Source organism: Canis lupus, chromosome 24, assembly GCF_003254725.2.
Source record: "Canis lupus dingo isolate Sandy chromosome 24, ASM325472v2, whole genome shotgun sequence".
In the NCBI taxonomy this organism is placed as follows: domain Eukaryota; kingdom Metazoa; phylum Chordata; class Mammalia; order Carnivora; family Canidae; genus Canis; species Canis lupus.
The window spans coordinates 27,125,601-27,146,761 of record NC_064266.1 but is presented as its reverse complement, the minus strand read 5'-3'; the positions used below and the strand labels follow the sequence as shown (position 1 = coordinate 27,146,761).

Here is a 21,161-nt window from a genome sequence, read left to right as displayed (position 1 = left end):
ATCCCAGAGTTCCAGAAATGGGTGTACAGATCGTCTACACACACTCCCTAAATGAGACTCTTATAGAGTGCTGGAGAACAACTGGTTAAAAGGAAGAGATCATTGAAATATGTCTTCCTTTATCAGCCTGATTCTCCAACAAAACTGATTGACTCCAGCGCACTTGATTTAAATGAAATGCACGTTCTCGGAGCTATAAAAATGACTTTATCATAGTCAAGACGAGAATGATTAAAGAAAATGAATATGTGGGTGATTGAATACAGGATGTCCAGTGACAGGGGATGGAGGACTAGGATCGCTATCTCGATTCAGCCGCAGCTGGCTTTATGATGCTCCCAGGGGCAGCCCCATCTCGGAGCAGGGACAGGATGGCCACAGAGCAAACACTGCCCCAGCCACATCGGACACAGAGAATGGCTCGCGGGGCCGGCGTGACAGCACCTGGCCTCCCGCCGTGGTCAATGCAAAGTAGGTACAGGACGTGGGAGCTGGAGTCAGCCTACCTGGGCTCGGATGTCAGCTCTCCCACGTAATTAGCTACCTGGCCTTAGATAAGCTAGTTAGCCACACTACACCTCACTTCCTCCTTCCAGAGAATGGGAATAGTGGTAGCAGCAGGGCTTTCATCGAATTGCTGTGAGAGTAAATGTAACACACATGAGATAGAGCAATGGTCTCAGTGGATGGAGGCCAGGGCCGGCTGCTTGGTGGCAGCATTTGCACTCAGACCTGCACTGCCTTTCTGGACCTGGCTGGGGGTAACATGGGGCCTCTGGTCCCTCAGGAAGGGATCATCTTACCTGGGAGGAAGCTTGCATGGGGCTATCAGCATGCCTTTGACCCTTCCAACAAGCCACAGCACTCAACTGTGCTGTAACTTGGTAACAGTGCAGACTCCAGAGCCAACTTCTTGGGTTTAGATCTTGGCCTTGCCACTTACCAGCTATGTGGATTTGGGCACATTATTCTACCTCCCTGGGCCTCAGTTTCCTCATCTGTGTAATGGAGCTACCAACAATCCTTACTTTACAGGGTTGAGGTGAGGACTGAATTCGAGAACTCATCTATTATTCCAATAGTATCTCATGGCGCCCCTTCTCACATTCTGACTCTAGATTCCATCTGCCAGGTGTTGAAGCGACCATCCTTTCATTCCTGCATTTATAAAAGAAATTGCTACTTCGTGCTGGGTCTGAGATACACCAGCAGGGGAGGCCTGATTCTTTCACTGCCTCATTCATTCATTCAACAGATACCAGCCGGTGCTGCTCCAGGACCTGGAGATACTTCAGAGAGCAGAGCTCCAGGAGCCCACAGTCTAGTGGGGGAGACAGACGAGAAGCCAACGGACAAATCCAAATCCAAGTTTAGGTGGTCATTATTGCAGAGAAACTAAGGGCAAGATAAGGGTATAGGGAGCGATGGGGGAAGTCCCGCTTCCAACCTCCTCTGCTTCCTGCTTCTCAGGAGTGGTGTGTCTTCCACCCGGTGTTGGAATTCACATTCCCCAGGAGTCCTCAACTCCTCCTCCCTCCTCCCGCTAAACCTAACCAGCCACTAGTTCTGCAGATTTTACTTCCCAAATAGACTTCAAGTCTCCACCTATTCTCTATCCTTCAGACCCACCCTTCCCAGGTCACATCCTCTCTCACCTGGACAACAGCACAGGCCTCCTTCCTGGTCACCTGGCTTCCAGTGTCACCTCCCCACCCCATTCAGCCCTCAAAGTCACAGGGATCTTTCTGGAACGCAGATCAGGACCCCTCTATGCACCTCCGCCCCCTGCTCTCTTTGGATCCCCGCTGCCCTCAGGTACGGCCCCACCCGGGTCCTTTGCCTGGAATCCAGGGCTCTCCAAGACCCAACCCCACCCACCCTGGCTCTACCAGAAGGTCTTCCCGGATCCCACAGGCTGGGTTTGGGGGCCTTGCTCTGGGGCTCCCACAGTACCTGAGCCCACCTCCCCGATTTAAATATAATTGTCCACACTGAACGAAGGTACAGACCGAGGGGGCCAGCCCCGGGCTGAAGGTCGGGAAAGCTGTGTCTTGGCGCAGGACTGGGCCGAAACCAAAGCTCCCCTCCCACCCGGCATCCCGGGCGGGGGAGGGGCGCTGGGGGGTGGGAGTGGGGGGCTCGCGGCCCGCGACCACGTGCACGTGGTGGAACAAAGGGCCCTCGGCGGCCGCAGCTGCAGACTCGGGGGCGCCCCGGCCCCAGGCCCCCCACCCCCGGTTCCCGCCGCGCGCTCTGCGCCTGCGCGGGGAGGGGCTGGAGCGGGGTCTCAGGTGTGGGAGGGGTCGGGGACCCGGCTGGGGTGCGCGCGGAGGGGGCGGTGCGTGCGGAGGGGGTGCGCGCGGAGGGGTGCGCGGAGGGGGGGTGCGCGCGGAGGGGGCGGTGCGCGCGGAGGGGTGCGCGCAGGGGGTGCGCGCGGAGGGGTGCGCGCAGGGGGTGCGCGCGGAGGGGTGCGCGCAGGGGGTGCGCGCCCGCCGCCGAGCCTGCCGCCGGGTCTCCCGAGCTGCGCGCTCCTTCCAGCCGCGCGGCACCTGCTCGGCCAGCGAGCAACAGCGCACTTGGCGGTCGCGGGCGGCGCGGACCCGGGGGAACCGGCTGTGGCCGAGGCAAGGGGAGCCCCGGGGCGAGACAGGGCGGGAAGGGGCGAGGTCGCCGCCCGGGGGAGCCACCTGCATCCGCCCCCCCCCCCCCACCGTGCTTGCTGAGCTGGGGAGCGAGAGAGGAGCGAAGGGACCCGCGGTCGCAGGAGGGGACGCCGCGGGGGCCCCCGAAGGCTCCGGGGCGCTGGGGCCCGGGCCCAAGCTCGAGGGTTTGCGGACACGCGTCCTGCGGGGCTCGGGGGCGGGCCGGCCTTCCTGACGCCCGAGGTGAATGAACCCGGACTCCTCGCCGCGGCCGCGGGACCCGGGCGCCCCCGTCCCTGGCCCTGCCCCAGGGCCCTCTGCTGTGCTCCACGCCTCGTGTCCTGTCTGGCCCTCGGACAGGCCAGTGCCCTCTTGCCCCCAGATCTTCCGGTCGATCGTTGTTCCCTCTGCCTGCGAAGCTGTTGACCTGCTACTCTAAAGGACTGGCTCCTCCCGGCTCGGCTCAAATACCACCTCCTCCAAGAAGCCCTCCTTGACCGCCCTTTCAGAAGAAGGCCCACCCCTCTGTTAGCCCCTATATTACTCTGTTCACTTCCTTCTCTTTTAAGGCATTTATTGAACTTTGTGATTAGACAAATTATTTATTGAAATTAGATATTTATTTTACCCCCAAGAGGAGGAGCTGCCTCTTTTTCACTACTCTTTCTCAGGTACCCACTGAATGTCTGGCCTATCCCTTTGTCTTCTCCCCTCCCCCTCATTCTCCTTCCTGAGAAGTAAATGCTAAAGGGTTGAATGAAACCCTGACTCCCCACTGTGGTCCTCAGGCAGCCCATCCCTGCCATGGTCGGCAACAGCATGGACTGAGCACAGGGGACATCCCCGTGGCAGGGAACATGGGTGCTCAGTGTGGACAAGGCCTTCTCTGACCTGGCTCCTGAGGCCCTGACCCCAAATCCAGCTCAGGCCCTAAGCACGTTTTTGTTTTTTTTTTGTTTTTTGTTTTTTTTTTTTTAAGATTTATTTATTAGAGGCACAGAGAGAGAGAGAGAGAGGCAGAGACACAGGCAGAGGGAGAAGCAGCAGAGGGAGAAGCAGGCTCCATGCAGGGAGCCCGATGTGGGACTTGATCCCAGGCCTCCAGGATCAGGCCCTGGGCTGAAGTCTGCACTAAACCGCTGAGCCACTGGGGCTGTTCCCTAAGCACCTTTCGACAGAAGGCTGCCCTGTCCCTTTGAGTAGCTGCTAGCCATGTGTGGCTGTTGACAGTGCAAGATGTGGTGAGTCCCACTTGAGATGTGCATCAAGTGCAAAACACAGGCTGAACTTTAAAGACTTAGTGTGGAGAAAAGAATGTAAATAGAAAAAAAAAAAAGAATGTAAATAGCCAATTAATAACTTTAAATTGATTATATATTGAAATGACAATATTTTGGATCCAATGGGTTGAATAAAATGTATCCTTAAAATTAACTTCACCTGCCTGGCTCCCTTTTGAAAATCTGGCTACAAGAAAATGTATAATGATAGATGTGGCTCATGATTGTGGCTTTTCTCTGGACAGTGCTGAAGGACATGTCTGATTTATGCCAGGGGTCTGCCCCTCAGCCCTTGGTCACCCATATTCAAACAGAGGGGATTCTTTTTTCTTTTTCTTTCTTTTTTTTTTTTTTAAGATTTTGTTCACCCGGGGATCCCTGGGTGGCTCAGTGGTTTAGCACCTGCCTTTGGTCCAGGGCGTGATCCCTGGGGTCCTGGGATCAAGTCCCACGTCGGGCTCCCGGCATGGAACCTGCTTCTCCCTCCTCCTGTGTCTCTGCCTCTCTCTCTCTCTCTCTCTCTGTCTATCATAAATAAATAAATAAATAAATGTTTAAAAAAAAAAAAGATTTTGTTCACCCATTCATGAGAGAGGCAGAGACATAGGTAGAGAGGGAGAAGCAGGCTCTCTGCGGGGACCTGGACCCGAGGAATAGGACCTGAGCCAAAGGTAGATGCTCAACCACTGAGGCACCCAGGTGTCCCAAGCAGAGGGGATTCAAGTCCACTCTTGACCTTCAGTGTCAAAGAATTTGGGGGCAAGTTTTAAAGCCACTACAGTATCCTTTGCTCTCTGCCATCCAAGTGAAAACACTCTGGAATTTGGAAGGTCTTGGTCCAAACTGGCTCTACGATGTACCCACAGAGTGCCCCTAGGCAAGGCACTTCACCTCCCTGAGCCTCAGTTTCCCCATCTGTGAAAAACGGGTAATATTTGCCTCACACTTGTTTGCAGGACTAAATGATGTGTGGGTGTCTCTCGACACAGTGAGCCCTGATAGATAGTTGGTGGCATCATTATTTAAAAGCATCTAAAGGTCATCCCAAGAGATGACCTCCACACCCTCCATCTCTAACCCCACCCTCAATTTTTGTCCTCCCAAGGGAATTTAAACACCTTGGAAACTGAATAAGGACAGATGGAGTCTGGGGACAATGCGTGCACCCACATACCCCAAGCAGAGCTCAGGTGGTGCTACCACTAGCCTGAGACCCTCCCAGAGGTGACACGTTCTCTCCGTGACAGAACTCAAGCTGGGCCCCTCTGAACCCTCTTCTCTGTGAGGCCCCAAACTTGGCCTGGAAAGACTTGAACAAACACTAACATATTGAGGGCTGCATCCCTAAGATGACCCTAGCCCCCCACTAAAGTGCTTGCCTGAGAAAATGCAAGGCTTTTCCAAAAGACCATTTTTTTTCCAGAGGACACCTAAGGATAGGGCTCTGGTCTCCAGCCTTGATGGGAGGGGAGGGGCAAACCCAGATGGGTTTCACATGGAACAACCCCCGCCCCCCAATTTTTTGTAAATTTTCACTTCCCAGACACTACTGAGCCCCTGCTCACCCCTCTCCCTAACTCCTCATAAAATACCCAGTCACCTTTGCATAAACCAAAGTTGAGTTCAGGTCACACTGGACTCTCTTCCCTTTTGCAACAGCACGTTAATTAAAATTGGTCCTTACTGGGCGGCCTGGGTGGCTCAGCTGGTTAAGCGTCTGAATCTTGCTTTCGGCTCAGGTCAGGATCTCAGGGTCATGGGATCTGAGGGTCACCTGCAGCCCCCAATCTCTTCCAGGCTTCTTTCTGAAAGCTCAACCTTCTGACCCTCTGAAGACTGAGGCAGCGCTCCCTATTTTAATCATTTGCAACTCATCATTAAAATGTATGTTTTATCCACGTGCCACCCATACTATTAATGACTTAATATTGTTCTTTAAACTGACTCAACTATTTTACTATTTTCAACTACTTTATTAAATTTCACTATTACTACTTTTACATTTATGTAAGTGGAAAATCAGAGCATTGCCATCCACAGAAAACCAGTATCTGGCAGTTGCAGGGAGGGGAAGTAGGGGCCAGCCTGGCCTCCATCACAGCCCTGAATAGTTTAAAAAAAAAAAAAAAAAGGCATTTTCAGTGCTAATTTGCAGCTCTGCTGTGCTCTGGGCTACAGCTGGGAGTACAGGAAAACTGAAGCTGAGGGGGCTGTAAGCCCGGCCCCTGCAGGACAGTTTCCTGGAGATCCCTGACCTTGACCAAGTCATAGCAGAGATGCTTGCTCCTTGCCCCCAAACCTAGTGGCCCCTGGTCCCAGACAAGACAAGACGCGTGCAGGGCGTATGGCCAGCACTCAGGGCCAGGGGTCAGAAGGGGGCTGCAGCCTCCAGGGGTGATGAAGGCGCTCAGGAAAATTGCTCATTTTCCCTCCCTCCCTCGACCAACAAGAATAACCACACTAACAAAACAAAATGTATTCATCTGTTGGAGGCAGGCTGCCTGTGGCTCACCAGCCTAGTAGCTTCGGTGGCTGTATCTGACTCCATGGGTCTAGGTGTCCTCATCTATAAAGTCGTGATGAAAGCAATAGCACACCCATCTCATGGTGATTTTCCTTTATGGAAAATAAAGACAAAATAAAAATTAAATTTCCTTACTATCTACAGCCCATTCAGTAGTCCTTGGAACAGGCAGAGTGACCTTCCTCTAGGGACTCAGCTGCCTCAATGTTAGTACTTTGCTAAGGGCAAAAGGCAATCTTAGCCTGACCCCCAGGATCCTGTAAGTCTACTTTAATTTATAAAAATTCCATTGGAAACTTCTTTTATTTCTACCCCCAAGATACATGTTGGCAACCAAGTCCAAGCATATGACCCACTGATATACATCTGAAGGGTCTCATGACTCAGGTTTTAGTAGACAGTAATAAATGACTTTTTCCCAATAGCTAGCCCCCTCAAGGTCCTGGGAATCTTGCTTCCAAAATTCCTTAGAGACTTATCGTATCCCTGACCTCCTCCCAACTTGAAAGTATGTAATGGGCCTCTTCTCATGACCCCAGTGCAGCTCTTTCTGCCCCTTGGTCCTGTCCCCCTGCTTTAATATAACCACCTTTTTTGCACCAAAGGTGTCTCAAGAATTTTTCTTGGCTTTGAACCCCAACGTCTTTCCTACCTCTATAGGGCATTATAAGATGTCTATGCAGCCCTCAGCACGACACTGGGATGACCAGCCACAGGAAGGGTATTGACCCTTGGCAGGGATGCCTTGCTAAGCAAGGTGCCCAAGGTCCCCTGCCTGTAGTAAAGAAAGAGGCAGTCACACAACTAGAGAACAGAACAGAGGTGCTGCGGTGGGGAAGTTTTAGGGGGTTGGGGGTTCACAGTGATGGGGAAGGGAGCAACATCCACCTGGGGCTTGGGGGGAGGGAAGTGACAGTCTGGGAGGGCTTCATGGAAGAAGACGCATGCCAGCAAGGCCCAGAGCTTGTGTGAGTCATTCAGACAAAGAGTAAGGTGAAGGGACGGAGGATGCTTCCACGGGATTCCTTCTCCCTAACTGCCCCTTCAGCGAATCCACTGGTGCTCAACAGAACCCTCTCCAGTCGTCACATGAGGGAAGTTGACTGTCTATCTGTCTACTGCAGAAATCAGAACATGGGGAGTGAACCATGGGAGTGGTTGATGTGACACTTGTACACAACACAGGCACATGAATAAGGGAATTGCCCATGACTAGCCTCGATTATGCCATTGTGACTGATGCTGTGATTCAGGGCAAAAGTGTCCTTAATCTTGAGAGAGAGGTAAGGACAGACATTACAGTCAGGTGCTGCCAGAAGAGGGGAAGAGGGCAGCCCTGCCTCCTCCCATAGCTTGTCAAGGCGGCTCCATGAGGGAGGGAGTCTTTGGAGGCAGCAAGGGGGAGTTGTGGACCTGCAGGCTGCCCAGAATGCCTCCTTGTCCCACATCAGACCTTCCGTGGCTCCCTCTGCTCCTGCTAGCCCAGTGCTTCTCAAACTTGAGCATAAGCCACCTGAGGACTTGTTAACACAAGTTCTGCACCCCCAGAGTTCCTGAGTCAGTAGATTTGGAGTGGGGCCCGAGAATTTGCCTTTCTAACAAGTTTCCGGGTTGCCCATGCTGTTGGACTGCGGACCACACTCTGAGAACCTAGTTCTCCAGCCTCATCTCTTCCCATCTCATCCCATCCCGCCCCATGTCCTCTACGTAGTACTTCTTCCCCCACTCCATGCCTATTGTCCATGACCAGTATTTTAAAAAGCCAGGTGGTTATTTTTTTTTTAAGCCAGGTGGTTATGATGTGTGGTAAGGGTCAAGAAAATCTGACCCAAGCACACAAGATGGGACAATGGGATTTGGAACTGAAAGGACTAGGAGCCATGAACAAAACAAAAACTAAAAAAACAGCAAACCCTCTGAAGCTGCCCTGCTGGTTTATACAGAGGTCTGTAACTCCAAATGTCAACGTACTGAATGCATGCCCAGGGGCCTCTCTGCTCCAGCCCCTGAGAAACCTGCCTGGACAACCTGTTTTGCAGCTTCTCCCACATCCAAGGTGGCCCAGAAGAGTTAGTCACAGAGGCCAGGAGCCCCGTGGGTGCATGTCTGGCGCAGGAACCTCTAGGCTCCTCACCTCACCCACTGCAGACATCACCAATCAATCCCAGTTCTCTCTACCCCGGGGGCTGACTTAGCCTCAGAATATTTTCCAGTTTGGTCCAGGCACCCATTTCCAAATAAGCAGAGCTGGTGCCCAAATTCACAACTATGTGGTCTGCTCAGGACCTGAGGCTGCCTTCCCCACCTGCTCTCTTGACCCAGTTGCAGGTGGCTTATGTTTCCTTGTCTGCTTCTGTCTCTGAGCTCTTGGTTCTATTCTCTCCTGCCTCTGAGCCATCTCCTGGTACCCCCAGCCTCCCAGCATTTTAGACTTCAGCTCTCTGGAGCGGCATTTTGCTGGGATGCTTAGCATAGGACCTGGCGACAGCTGGTACTTAAGCCGTGTCGGTGGGTATCTGACAGTCTATGCATGAAAAAGCAAGTTCTCCCGGGGTCTCAGGCAATATTCTGTTAACACCCTACTCCAAAATTTACTAGCTTAAAGCAAGAGGAGTTTAATTCACTCCTGATCCTGTGGGTCCAGGATTTGCTCGGGGTTCAGCTGAATGATTCTTCTGCATACGTGGCATCACGTAACATTCTCATGTGGCTGGCAAATGATACAGACTTCGGGGGGCGGGGGGCTTTCCATGTGGCTGCTCGGGCTTCCTTGTGCTGCGTTGGTTGGGTTCCAGGAAGGAGCATTCCAAGTGGCAAAGGCAGAAGCTACTGATCTATTAGGACCCCGTCACAGAGCCACAGTGTCACTACTGTCACTTTTCACTGGTCCCACAAAGCCACTGAGCCAGCCCTGATTTAGGAAGAGGGAACCAGGCTGCCCATCTCCATGGGGGGAGCAGGGAAGAACTTGCAGCCATCTTTGGCTCACCAAATCTGGCAGTTTAGGGTCATGGCACCCAGTCGGTGCTTAGTAAGTATTTCTTAATGAATGACTCCATCAATTCCATTGTCAGGACTGGCTGGGGCTCCTCCAGTTCCCGTCCTGTCACTCAGCCCCCAGGCCCACCCAGCATTCCCTCCTACAAGCCCTGACCCAGCCCTTCATGGCAGGGGTAGATGATTGGTGAATTCCTACCCCTATCTGGCATCCAGGAGGCGAGAAGTCTGCGTGGGGATAGGTGGAGCCTTCCTGCAAAGAGGGCAGCCAGTCTGGGCTGCCCCAGGGCCCATTTCCATCTCACTGATGTGGGGTTGGAGAAAAATGCTGATTTTTTTTTTTTTTTTTTTGAGCACTGGAGACAGAGAGCAATCTGGGTTGCTATGCAACCAGCGCCTGTGCCCAGCTGATAACACCAGAGGAATTAACTGTCCTTGTCCTACTCAGTCAGGCTCCGGAGGAGGGGGCTGAGGCTGCTTCCCAGTGCCTGAGCCTCAGCCCCACCAGCTGAATCTCTGGCCCAATTACAGATGGAGGAGTCCAGAGCCAGGTCCCAGCCCCACTCCAGCTTCACAGAACAACCAAGGGATGTCCCTTGCCTGGAGCCAACAGGGGTGCTTGTGGAGTGTGAGGAGGGGGCTGCCTGGGGTATCTTGGATGCAGGGCAGTTCTGTCTTCTTTGATCTGCTAATGAGCTGTGAATTAAAGACAAATCTGAAATGGTGGGAGGCTTTCAGGAGGCTGGTACAGAGTGAGGATAAGATGGGCAGAATGAGGACAACGCAAATACAACACTGACCGGAGCGGGGCCAGTGCCCCCAGCCACAAGCCCCCCCAAGGCCCTGGGGAGAAGCAAGCCAGGTAGGGGTGGGAAGTCCTGGTGGGCAGGGGAGCTGTGTGCAGAGGTGGGGGGACCTTGGCACCCTGGAAACGCCAGGGCTCATTTATCCAGAGTCTGAAGACCTAAGGCAGCCTGTCTGGGGCCTAAGGGGATGCATGAAGGAAATCCAGGGAGACTATTTAACGTGCTTGTTCCCTCCTAGTTGGTCTCTTTAAGGCAAGGAATGCGTACCCTATGCGTTTCTGAGTCGGGCCTGCGTTCCAGGCCAGCCACTTGCAGCTGTGTGACCTTGGGCTTGTCACTTCACCTTCCCGAACACCACTCTTCCCCACCACAGAAAGAAGAATATCTACGGCCTTGTCATCAGCATGAGAGCGATCACATATTTGGCTGAACCATGGGAAACTACTGTGTCGGTGAGTGAAAACTGGTTGAGTATCAACTCTCCCATTTGGTTCAACCTTACCTGTCAGGCACCGAGCAGCGTCCTGCACACAAGAAGCACTCAGTAAATAGAGGCAGCTTTATTTTTTTTTAAGTGATTTCTCCACCCAATGTGGGGCTCGAACTCACCACCCCGAGATCAAGAGTTGCTGGCTCTACTGACTGAGCCAGGCAAACGCCTGAGAAGCAGCTACTGATGTCTTTGTTGTCCTGGGTGGTCATCCAGGGTGCTGTTCAGGGAACGAATGAATGAGTGAATGAAGAGAACCAGCATCAGAATTAGCAGAGCACTGGTGGCTGGTCCCTGGAAACCACTGACACGATGGGGACTCCCTCCTTGAGCCTAGGAGCCAAGTTCACTGGCTCAGCTTGTCTGCTCTTCCTCTCCTCATTCCCCTTCTCCGGGTGTACTCCCTGTGTTCCTTTCTTCTTTCTTTCTTTCTTTCTTTCTTTCTTTCTTTCTTTCTTTCTTTCTTTTTTTCTTTCTTTCTTTCTTTCTTTCTTCTTTCTTTCTTTCTTTTTTTTTTTTTTAAGATTGTATGTATTTATTTGAGAGAGAGAGAGAGAGAGGGCACTGAGCGGGGTGAGGAGCTGAGGGAGAAGAGGCAGGCTCCCTCACTGAGCTGGGAGCCCCAAGTGGGGCTCGATCCCAAGACTCCATGATCATGACCTGAACCAAAGGCAGATGCTTATCTGTCTGAGCCACCCAGGGCCCCCCTGTGGTTTATTTCTCTCTCTTGCCCCATTTACAGAGCTGGAGCCGATGTCTTGTTTTCAGGTTACCATGGTTACCATTTACTTGCGCACTTATTCTGTGCCGGGCTCCACTCTATGCACTTTGCAGGCACTAACTCATTTCCTCCTAACAGCAACCTCACTAGAACTTTATTTTTAACCCTTCGAGTTAGGGTTTATGGAGGTATAATTTAAACACAATAAAATGCGCCTGTTTTCACAGTTGAACAAGTTTTGTTAAATGTATACACCTGTGCAACCACTGCCACCATCATGATGCAGCATTTTCATCACCCTGAAAGTCCCCTCACGCCCCTTTGCAGCCAGTCCCCCCACTGGCCTCCCGCAGTCCGGGTACCACAGACCGGCTTTCTATCACTATAGATTCATTCTGACTTTTCCAGCATTTATGCGAATCATTGGAATCATAGAGTGAACATCTTACATCCGGCTTCTCTTGTCTATCATTCATTTTTCTCCCTTTTAATTGCTGAGTAGTTGTTATGACTGAATTGTGAATATCCCCCCACCAAAAAAAAAAAAAAGTCACAGTTTGAAGCCCTCATCCCCCAGTGTGACTGTATTTGGGGAGAGGACCTTTAAGGAGGTAATTAAGGTTACATGAGGTCCTAAGGTCTTCAGTCCTCAGGAGAAGAGGAGGAGCCCCCCGGAGACATTGCACGCACAGAGGAAAGTTCCTGTGAGGACAGAGTGGGGAGTGGCTGTCCCCACTCTGGGGCAAGGAGAGAGGCCTTCGGGGAAAGGAGAGAGGCCTTCGGGGAAAGTGAGCCCGATGACATCTTGATCTGGCACTTGCAGCCTCCGGGGCCGTGAGAAATGTGTCTCTGTTGTTCAAACCCCATCTGCGGTGTGGTTGCAGCCGCCGAGCTGACAATACAGTGGCATCCCATCAAGCGGGCACAGCGCATCCCCCCCAGCGGTGGTGGTGGTCTCATGGACCAGGAAGCAGACCTGGAGGCACCCAGCACCTCACCTGAGGCCCCACCCATCAGCCAAGAAGCAAAGCCACCTCTGGGGGACTGTGGAGTCTGTGCTCACAGGGGTGGGGCAGAACGTGGCACAGAACAGGTGCTTGCAGGCAAGCCACCTGGTGTCCTGGGCCACTGGTGCCCTGGGGCAAGGCTGCTCCAGCTGGAGGCCAGAGGCTCTTGGGGAGTGGAGGGGAGGTGCCCTGAGAGGGTCCCGCAAGCCCCTTGCCTCTGCCCTCAGACACTGGGGGGCACCGACCTTCCAGGAGCCCACGTGGAGGAGCGGTCAGTGCCTGGCAGGCTGAGGGGGCCTGGGGACAGGAGAGGAGATCCGAGGATGGGGGCTCTCCAGGGAAAGGCCCTGGGGAGGACTCAGCAGAGCAAACATGACACTGGCGCTCCCCTGCTGTGCCTCAGTCTGCTCCTCAGCAAAATGGGTGTGATAATTCTCCTTAGCTGACCTCTCTGAGGAGGAAGAGACAATGAATGAGGCGGGGAGGGGAGTGATCACCTCTTCTCCCAGATGAGAAACCAGAGGCCGAGGGAAGAGAAGGGACATCTGGCCAGGCCACCAAGAAGCATCCTTGCTGGGGGGCTGAGACAATGCCTCCAGGTCTAGGCTCTGGAAACAGCTTCTGGGTCTTTAATGCCACAGGACAGAGATGCCACGATCAAGGCCTGCTTTTCCTGCAGTCTGAGAGCTTCTGGAGGCCAGGACCGTATCCAGTGTTGCTCATCCTCAATCCTCAGCATCCAGCAGAGCTCTTGACACACTGAGGAATGAATGAATAAGTGACTGAAGAGAGCCATGGTTTTCAGAAGTAGGCTGGCAGGGGAGCAGGGTGCCAGAAGTCATGGGTGCCCCTTCTTGGAACATCCGTTAAATCCAGCATATGGGGGAAGTAACCAGGTGACAGGTTAACACTTTTTTTTAAAATTGTGGCTGTTTCTGGGGGATCTCTGGGTGGCTCAGCGGTTTGGCGCCTGCCTTTGGCCCAGGGCGTGATCCTGGAGACTCAGGATCGAGTCCTGCATCGGGCTCCCTGCATGGAGGCTGCTTCTCCCTCTGCCTGTGTCTCTGCCCCTCTCTGTCTCTCTATCATGAATAAATAAATAGTTTTTAAAAATGACAAACTTTATGTTACGCACACATTTTTAATAATAGTAACGCGTGCACACCACCACAATGCTACAATCACTCTCGCAGGGGGTCGAGGCCACCCTTCCATCTCAGGGGCATGGTCACGGCCGTCTTCCAGGCGTGTCCAGTCCCATCAGGAGCTGCAGGCACCAGGGTCCAACCGGGATGCCAGTTGGATGGAGAAGGCACAGGAAGAGACGGGGTGGTTTAAGGGGACATGTCCGGTTAGGTGATTTTTTCAGTAACCCACATCTGCCCGTCTTGTATTTATTTCCCTCACCACATTCCTCCTGTGTGTGCCAAGTGCAGGTTACCAGGCGGGCTGCGGGGAGGGGTGCTGAGGAAGCCAAGCCTGTGTCTGATCTCCGGAGCATGCAGGTCAAGAGGAAAGGCACGACAGCCCGGGCTGTAAGAGGGGCCGCCACCTGCTCCTTGGGGTTTTAAGGGAGGAAGCTTGAACAGCTCTGTGCCCAGGGCCTGGCCCAGAGCAGGAGCCAGTCATGGTTCTTCGGGTTTTTTTCTACTTTACACTCTGACGGGAGATAAAGAAGGCCCAAGTCAGTTGGCTACGGGGTGCAGGGTTCTGTGAAAGGACAAGCCGAGAGGGTTATTTTCTTATTTGAAATAGAGGCAAAATATGCTGGCGAAAATATAGGAGAATATCCACCCAATATAAGGAGGAAAATCTTACTGAGGGGGCAAAGTGGCGTCTTGCTAATCATGATTTCTCTGCTGTCTCCCACCCCCATCCCAATCAAGAGCCTAGTCTCACATCAATCACTGCCCCCCTCTACACTTAGTGCCCCCTCCCCATGACTCACTTGCTTTAGATCCAATTGTTCTCTGGGCCTCCTCAGTCCGGAGCTCTTGATGGATTTGGTAATTGGAGTAATTACGGTAATTTTACCTTAAAGACAGGCAGCTGCAGATTCCCTATTGGGAGCCCCCTCCCTGGGCCTCCTGCCAGCCAGTATTCAGGGAGGAGGACAAGTGGCTCCCATTTCCCTTCCCCCAGAATGCAAAGTGTCTGGGGTGGGATGAGGGCTTTCAATAGAACGCATGTCCCACCCTCTCATCAGTGCCTCCCCAGCCCCCCAGGGGGGTAGAAGACAGTGGGATGGGTTTGCCAGGAATCATTTCTTTCCACCACCCCAACACTGATGCCAGGACTTACAAAGCACAGCAGTGACATTCACTCATTCCCCATCCAGGCCTGAAAACCAAGACAGGGGACCTCTCCTCAACCCGTCGGAGGATGAAGTCTCTTACGGATCCCTTAAAGCCCCAACTGCACGTATCCTGTGCTCTCCATATGTGAGAGGCAGGGAGGGGTACTAGACCTTTGGACAAGGTGAGGAGTCATCTGCCCACAGCCGGTCCCAGCAGCACCCTCGCACCCTTAGCCCCTCCCCGCCCAAGCCTGGGCTCCCTGCCCCCCCAGTGGCAGCCTGAGGAATTTCCACTGCAGAGACCAACGTGTGGGCCGTCGGAGCTCTTCTGGTTTCAGGATTAGGCTTCCCAGCAGAGGAACTTTAAGGAAGGCCTCCAAGAATGTACGAGACCCTGTCAGCGGCTAGAGCCCTGGGGGACCCCAGACAGACCCCCGAGTAGACCAGCAGGGCAGTCGCACACCAGAGCATTGGGGGGCCATACTCGGGGTTGCTGAGGGCAAGGCTGGGAGTGGTCTCAGACTTCCTAGGCCGTGTGGTTCCATAGATATAAACCTTCTAGTCTTCCCAAACCTCTTAGGGTCCATTTCTAGTCCCCACCCCATCGGCCCACTGCCCACTTGTCTTCTTCCGACATCTTTCAAGCTCAGCTTAAAAATCACTCCTGAAACCCCTGGGGAACAGCAGCCCGGGTCATGTCCCTGCCCTGTGTGCCCGTCCCTGCCCTGTGTCCCCGTGGCTCCTTCTCCTTCATCTTACTCACCGCACCTTGTGATCATACCATATTTTGTGTGCCGAGTTATTTTAATGTCTTTCTTCCTCCCCTAGACCACACACTCTGAAAGGAAGGTCTGCATTGATCCAGTGGTCCATCCCCAGAGCCTGGCTTGGACAGAAGTTTTGGTTGATTGCATGTTGAAATTGTTAGCGGCCTGAAGTTGACGGGGGTGCATTCCCGGAAGAGAGAACAGCACAAGCAAGGCTCTGAGGCCAGGGAGGACGGCTAAGCTCAGAAAATGCTGGGACCCCTGAGGGGAAGGGGAGGAGCAAGGAGATAGGTATGGAGGGAGTGGGGAGGGTTCGCTCTGCTGCTTGGGCGTCAGAGCTGGGCACTGGTTGGGCCCACCAGAGAGGAGGGGCATTGATGAATGTGGAATGATCCCCCCTCCCAGGAAGGGGCCTCACTGGGTCACCTCACTGCCATTTTGCCCACCTGATCTGGCCACTGGACTAGATTGGGCTACCGAGGTCACTGGGTGTGGGGACTGCTTAGAGTCAGAAGGGCGCATGCCCGTGTGACATCAGAGCATCACTGAGTGGCCAGGGAGGCGCATCAGTGTCTCCTCTAGCACTGGGGGAAGTGAGGGCAGTAGTGGCCATAGAAGTCCAACTTCTCTTGCCTGTCACCTCCCTTAGGTGAGCAGCATCTCTGCAGCCCTCCCACCTCCCTCGGGGGGCCAATGAAAGGATAGGGCCTCCTGGGATTGGGGCCACCAAGGCCCCGCCCACCCCTGGTCAGCCAATCACTGACTCTGCTGTAGGTGGGTACAAGGGTGGGAGGTGTCCTGAGGACGGAGATGAAGAGGGCAGGATGGGAAAGCCCTGGGAGGCAGCTAATATCCATTAGCCCGGCTGCCCCAGACACCCTCTCCTCCCAGGCATGTGCTGCTCCAGCAACGATGGCCTTGGCTGACCTCTTTCTGTTCCCTCCGTCCTCAGACCCCTTCTCCAGACTCTTCCAATGGCTGGCCCCTGTTCATTTAGGTGCCAGTTCAAGGGTCACCTCCTCAGAGAGGCCTTCTGTAGCAGGTGCTACACCCACATCTGCCCCACCCACATCCCCTTGGCGCCCACCGATCCTGTCCTCACTGATGGCTTCCTATCATAAGGAACCCTGGCCCAGGGTCATTCTATGACACAGAAGCTGGTCAGCCTTGAATCTGTGAAATGGACCAGATGTACCAGAGAGTTAACACCCCTGGAAGCAGCACTCAACCAACAGAGGTGGTCAGTGGATAACACTGTGTCTTCTTTACTCCTTCATTGATGCATGCCTCAAGTATATCTATATCGTTTCCCAGAAATCCCTGCAGCATCCAGCCCCAGCTGCCCACCATCAAAACCTGCTCTGGCTCCAGCCTTCCTATCTCACATCTCTCCTTTCAACAGGGTCTTCCTGGGACCACCTCCCAAATAAACTGCTTACCCTCCAATTTTTGGCTCAGGGTCTGCTTCTTGGGGCTTCCAAACTCAGGCCTTTCCCTGGCCATCCAAAACACAGACCTACCCACATTCCCTTCTCCTCTCTCTCCTTTCTAGAGGCTTGCTTTTCTTTTTAAATATTTTTTAAGACTTTATTTATTTATTTATTTATTTATTTATTTATTTTAGAGAGAGAGAGAGAGAGAGCATGTGTGCATGCACAAGCAAGGGGAGGGGTAGAGGGAGAGGGAAAGAAACTCAAGCAGACCCTATGCTGAGGGCGGAGCCAGATGCAGGGCTCTATACCACCACCCTAAGATCATGACCTGAGCTGTAATTAAGAGTTGGATGTGCTCAACCAACTGAGCTGCCTGGGCGCCCAATAATTTTGTTTCTATGTTAGTGTGTGTCTCTGGATAGTGTATGGGTTCCAAGAGAGTCGGGACCTTCCCTGTCTTGTTTATTACTCTGGCCCCAGCCTAGCCCAGTCCTGGGCACTGAATGTCATTGTGGAGTGGCTGCAGATTTCCTTGCATCATCCTTCCACCGCCTGTGGTGACATAGGAACAGAAGATTGAATCTACAGGAGTACAGAGAGGTTGGGCAAGTTACCCGCAGCCCCACATGAGTAGGTTGGAGCTCAGGTCTGCCATCCAGCTCCATCTGGCCACTAAACACCGCCTGTCCCAGAGAAGCACTCACTTGAATGCCAGGTGAGACACCTCCTCTGCTCAGGGGCATTTCTGCCTTTGCCCAGGGAAACACTCCCACTTGAAGACATCTCTCCAAATCCCATCCTCCTTCCTTCCAGAATCTGGAGGCAGGAAGGGTTTGTCTCAGTCTGCTCAGGCTGCATAACAAAACGCCACAAGCTGAAGGAGTTTAACAACAGATATGTATTTTCTCATAGCTCTGCAGGCTAGAAATCCAGGTCAACGTGCCAGAAAATTAGGTTTCTGGTGAGAACTGTCTTCCTGGTTTCTTGTCTTATTATTGCGTCTTTACATGGCCTTTCCTTTCCTCTGTGTGCCCAAAGACAGTTCTGGTGTCTCTTCTTCATATAAGGATGCAAGTAAAGGGATCAGGGTCCCCATCATATTAACTCATTTAACCCTATTTGTCTCCTTAAAAGCCCTATTTCCAAAAACAGTCAACTTGAGAGAGCTTCAACACATAAAGGCAGGGGCATAATTCAGTCCATAACAGGGCTCCTTAAAAGAAAGATGATCCCAACCCAAGTCAGCCCCAACTGCAAAGAGCTCAGAGAAGCGGGGCACCCAGTGTGAGCTGTGCTAAGCCAGCAGCAGGGCTGGTGCAGGATCATCAATCACCATGATACCAGAGGGTGGAGAAAGATGAGCCCTCAGATAGAGCTGAAGATGAATGGGGAAGCTGACATATGATTAAACTGGGATCCTCTGCTGGTGGCTGATGGCCCACACTGGGTGCAAAGTTAGCACAGCTGGGTCTGGGCTCATGGCACCCACCGAGGCACCTGCCCCTCTCCTACCCAAGGACTGCACAGCTCTCTGTCATCCCAGCCCTCTTAATGAGAGAATGAGGCAGGCAGTGGGACCAGAGCAGGTGCTGGGAACCATGGGGGAGAGAATAACATTAGTTATCATTCAGGCTGCCTGGTTCTTATTATATTAATCGTGAGAGCAATGAATGAGCACTAGGTACTTCAAGTGCATTTTCTCATTTCACTCATTGGACCAGGGAGGTCAGAGTTAAGTTGGGTGGTGAGGCGACAGTTTCAGGAGGAAACAGAGGGGCAAAGAGGTATTCATTCATTCATTCATTCATCCATCCAACAGATTTTTATTAGGCACCTACTATGTACCACATATACACAAAGGTGAGCAAAAATCCACGTGATCTCCGCCTTCAAGGAACTACATTGTATTGAGGGGGGCAGATGATTTAAAAAATGAATCAAATAAGATAACTTCAGGTAATGATAAATGCTTAGAAAATTAAGGTGATGAGAGAGAGCGTGTCAGAGGAGGCAATGTCATATGGGATGATTAGAGAAGTCCTCTTGAAGGAAGGACATCTGAACAGAGACCCGGATGTGGAAGGAGCTGGCCATGGGAGTGGCTGGACTATGAGTGTTCTAGGCAGAGAAAACAGCAAGGGCAAAAGCTCCAAAGCAGGAATGAGCTTGGTATGTCTCAGGAATCAAAAGGAGGTTTGTGTGGCTGGCTTTGTAAAGTGAGGTGTGGATTGGTTGTCAGTGAATGGTATGGGAGACATTAGGCCTCAGAGGCCAGGGCAAGTATTTGGGATACTATTTTAAGTGGTATGGGATCTCTCTGGAAGGTTTTTAGTAGGAGGGCTTTCAGAAGAATTGGGGTTTTGTTTTACAAGAACCACTCTGCCTGCTGTACAGAGATAGAAGGGTGAGAAGAAAGAATAGTTTGAAGGCAGTGAAGCCATTGACACTTTGTACCATCACCATCATCATCACCACTACCACTACGGCCATCATCACCACTAACATCACCACCACTAACATCACCATCACCATTATCACCACCACCACCATTACCATCGTCACCATCACAACCACCATCACCACCACCATCATTATCACCACCATCATCATCACCACCATCATTATCACCACTACCACCACCACCACCATCATTACCATCATCACCATCACCACCATCATCACCATCACCATCATCGTCACCATCATTATCACCACTACCACCATCACTATCATAATTATCATCATCACCACAATCAAAGGCATTGAGATGATTGTGGCTCGGACTAGGACAGTGGTAGGGGCGAAAGGTGCAGTGGTTAGATTGGGGTGTATTTTGATGGGAGGTTCCATAGGGCTTGTAGGTGGATTGTGGGGGTAGGGAGGAATTGGGAAACAGAAGCAGCAACTTTGGCGGAATGGTATTTCCCTGCTAGGTTAATCTACCCAATCCTCCTACTTCCATTCTTGTCTGTCCTCTCTCACTAGACCCTACCAGGTCCTGATACTGCTTCAGTCCATCACGGTATGGCTGAAAGAGCCCTGGATTTGGAATCGGGCATTTAAGCTTTTCATTCTGTGTGACTTCGAACCCATGGTTTAGCCTTGCTGAACTTCAGTTCCTTCATATGTAACATGGGACCATAGTGACACCTACCTCCCAGGACTGTGGGGCTAGTGTTGGGCTAAAGTCGTGCTTCCTCCAGTCTGGGCTCTTTGGTTGGAGCTGCTGGGGAACCAAGGCCACTCAAACACTCTTACTTTACTGCGAGCAGGTGGGGGTAAGTCAGAAGGATATCTCCAACATTGCTTCTCAGAATTCTCCAGTAGAGTCAAGCTCTGGTTGCCCACCATGGTAAGCTGCTTCATGATGCATCCCTTATGAGCTGCCTCCCCCTCACCTCCCCACCCCCTTGAGTTTCTTGGGATCACTATTTGCACCTGAATCATTGTCTCAGGGTCAGCTCTGGATGAACCCAAACGGAGGCACTGGATTATTGTGGAGGTTACACTTATAAAGCCCTGGGCATATGTTAAGCACTTAATAAAATTGTTGTTGAACAAATGAATGAATAAGGCTTCCCCTGCTCTGAGGAGACAGACCCGGGAAAGGGGAAGGAGGAAGGGAGAGACCTGGGACCCTTGAAGATGAGAGAGGGGAGGATCCCAGAGGCAACCCTGCAGCACACCCACCACCTTCAGCAGCTGGTCAGGACTCCATCCCTCTCCAGAGATCTCCTCCTGGCCCTCGGGGAAGCTGCAGGTGCAGAGGTGTGGCCAGAGCCCATTAGTGCTGGACTGGAGAGAAAAAACCTTGAATGAAGTATAAGCGACATTTCACGTGTGCCTTTCATCTTCAAGCGGAATTTAAATATGATATTACAAAATGACAAGATTGCACGAAGCAGCATGTAAATCGTGAGAGCTGCGGAGAGAGGACTCCGTCTTTCCGGTTCTCCCTGGGCTGTTCACAGCCACAGCCCCAGCTCCCCCTCCCTGGGACCCAAACCCTCATCTTTCCAGGGAGCTCAGAGAAGGCAAGGGGGTTGACCCAGGCCACAGAGCTCTTCTGGCTTTGTCTCCAGTATTGTCCCATGATCTATTCTAGGGCCTCTTTCAAAGTAATTTTTCCTGGAGGGAAAAAAAAAACTGCCTCTTGATAGAGCTGCTGTATTTTTTATTCTACTCAGGCTGGGAATTA

The 21,161-nt window shown here is 52.4% G+C and overlaps 1 long non-coding RNA gene across 2 annotated transcripts; it reads left to right on the top strand.

The window, feature by feature from the left end:
• Nucleotides 1-9,892: 9,892 nt before the first annotated feature.
• LOC112673941 (uncharacterized) lies at nucleotides 9,893-13,592 on the top strand. Of its 2 annotated transcripts, none has more exons than XR_003145140.3 (3): nucleotides 9,893-10,305; nucleotides 10,623-10,701; nucleotides 13,109-13,592. It is a non-coding gene; the product is annotated as an uncharacterized LOC112673941 (long non-coding RNA). The 2 variants fall into 2 exon arrangements; XR_003145139.3 differs by having other exon boundaries at nucleotides 10,488-10,701.
• Nucleotides 13,593-21,161: the final 7,569 nt, after the last annotated feature.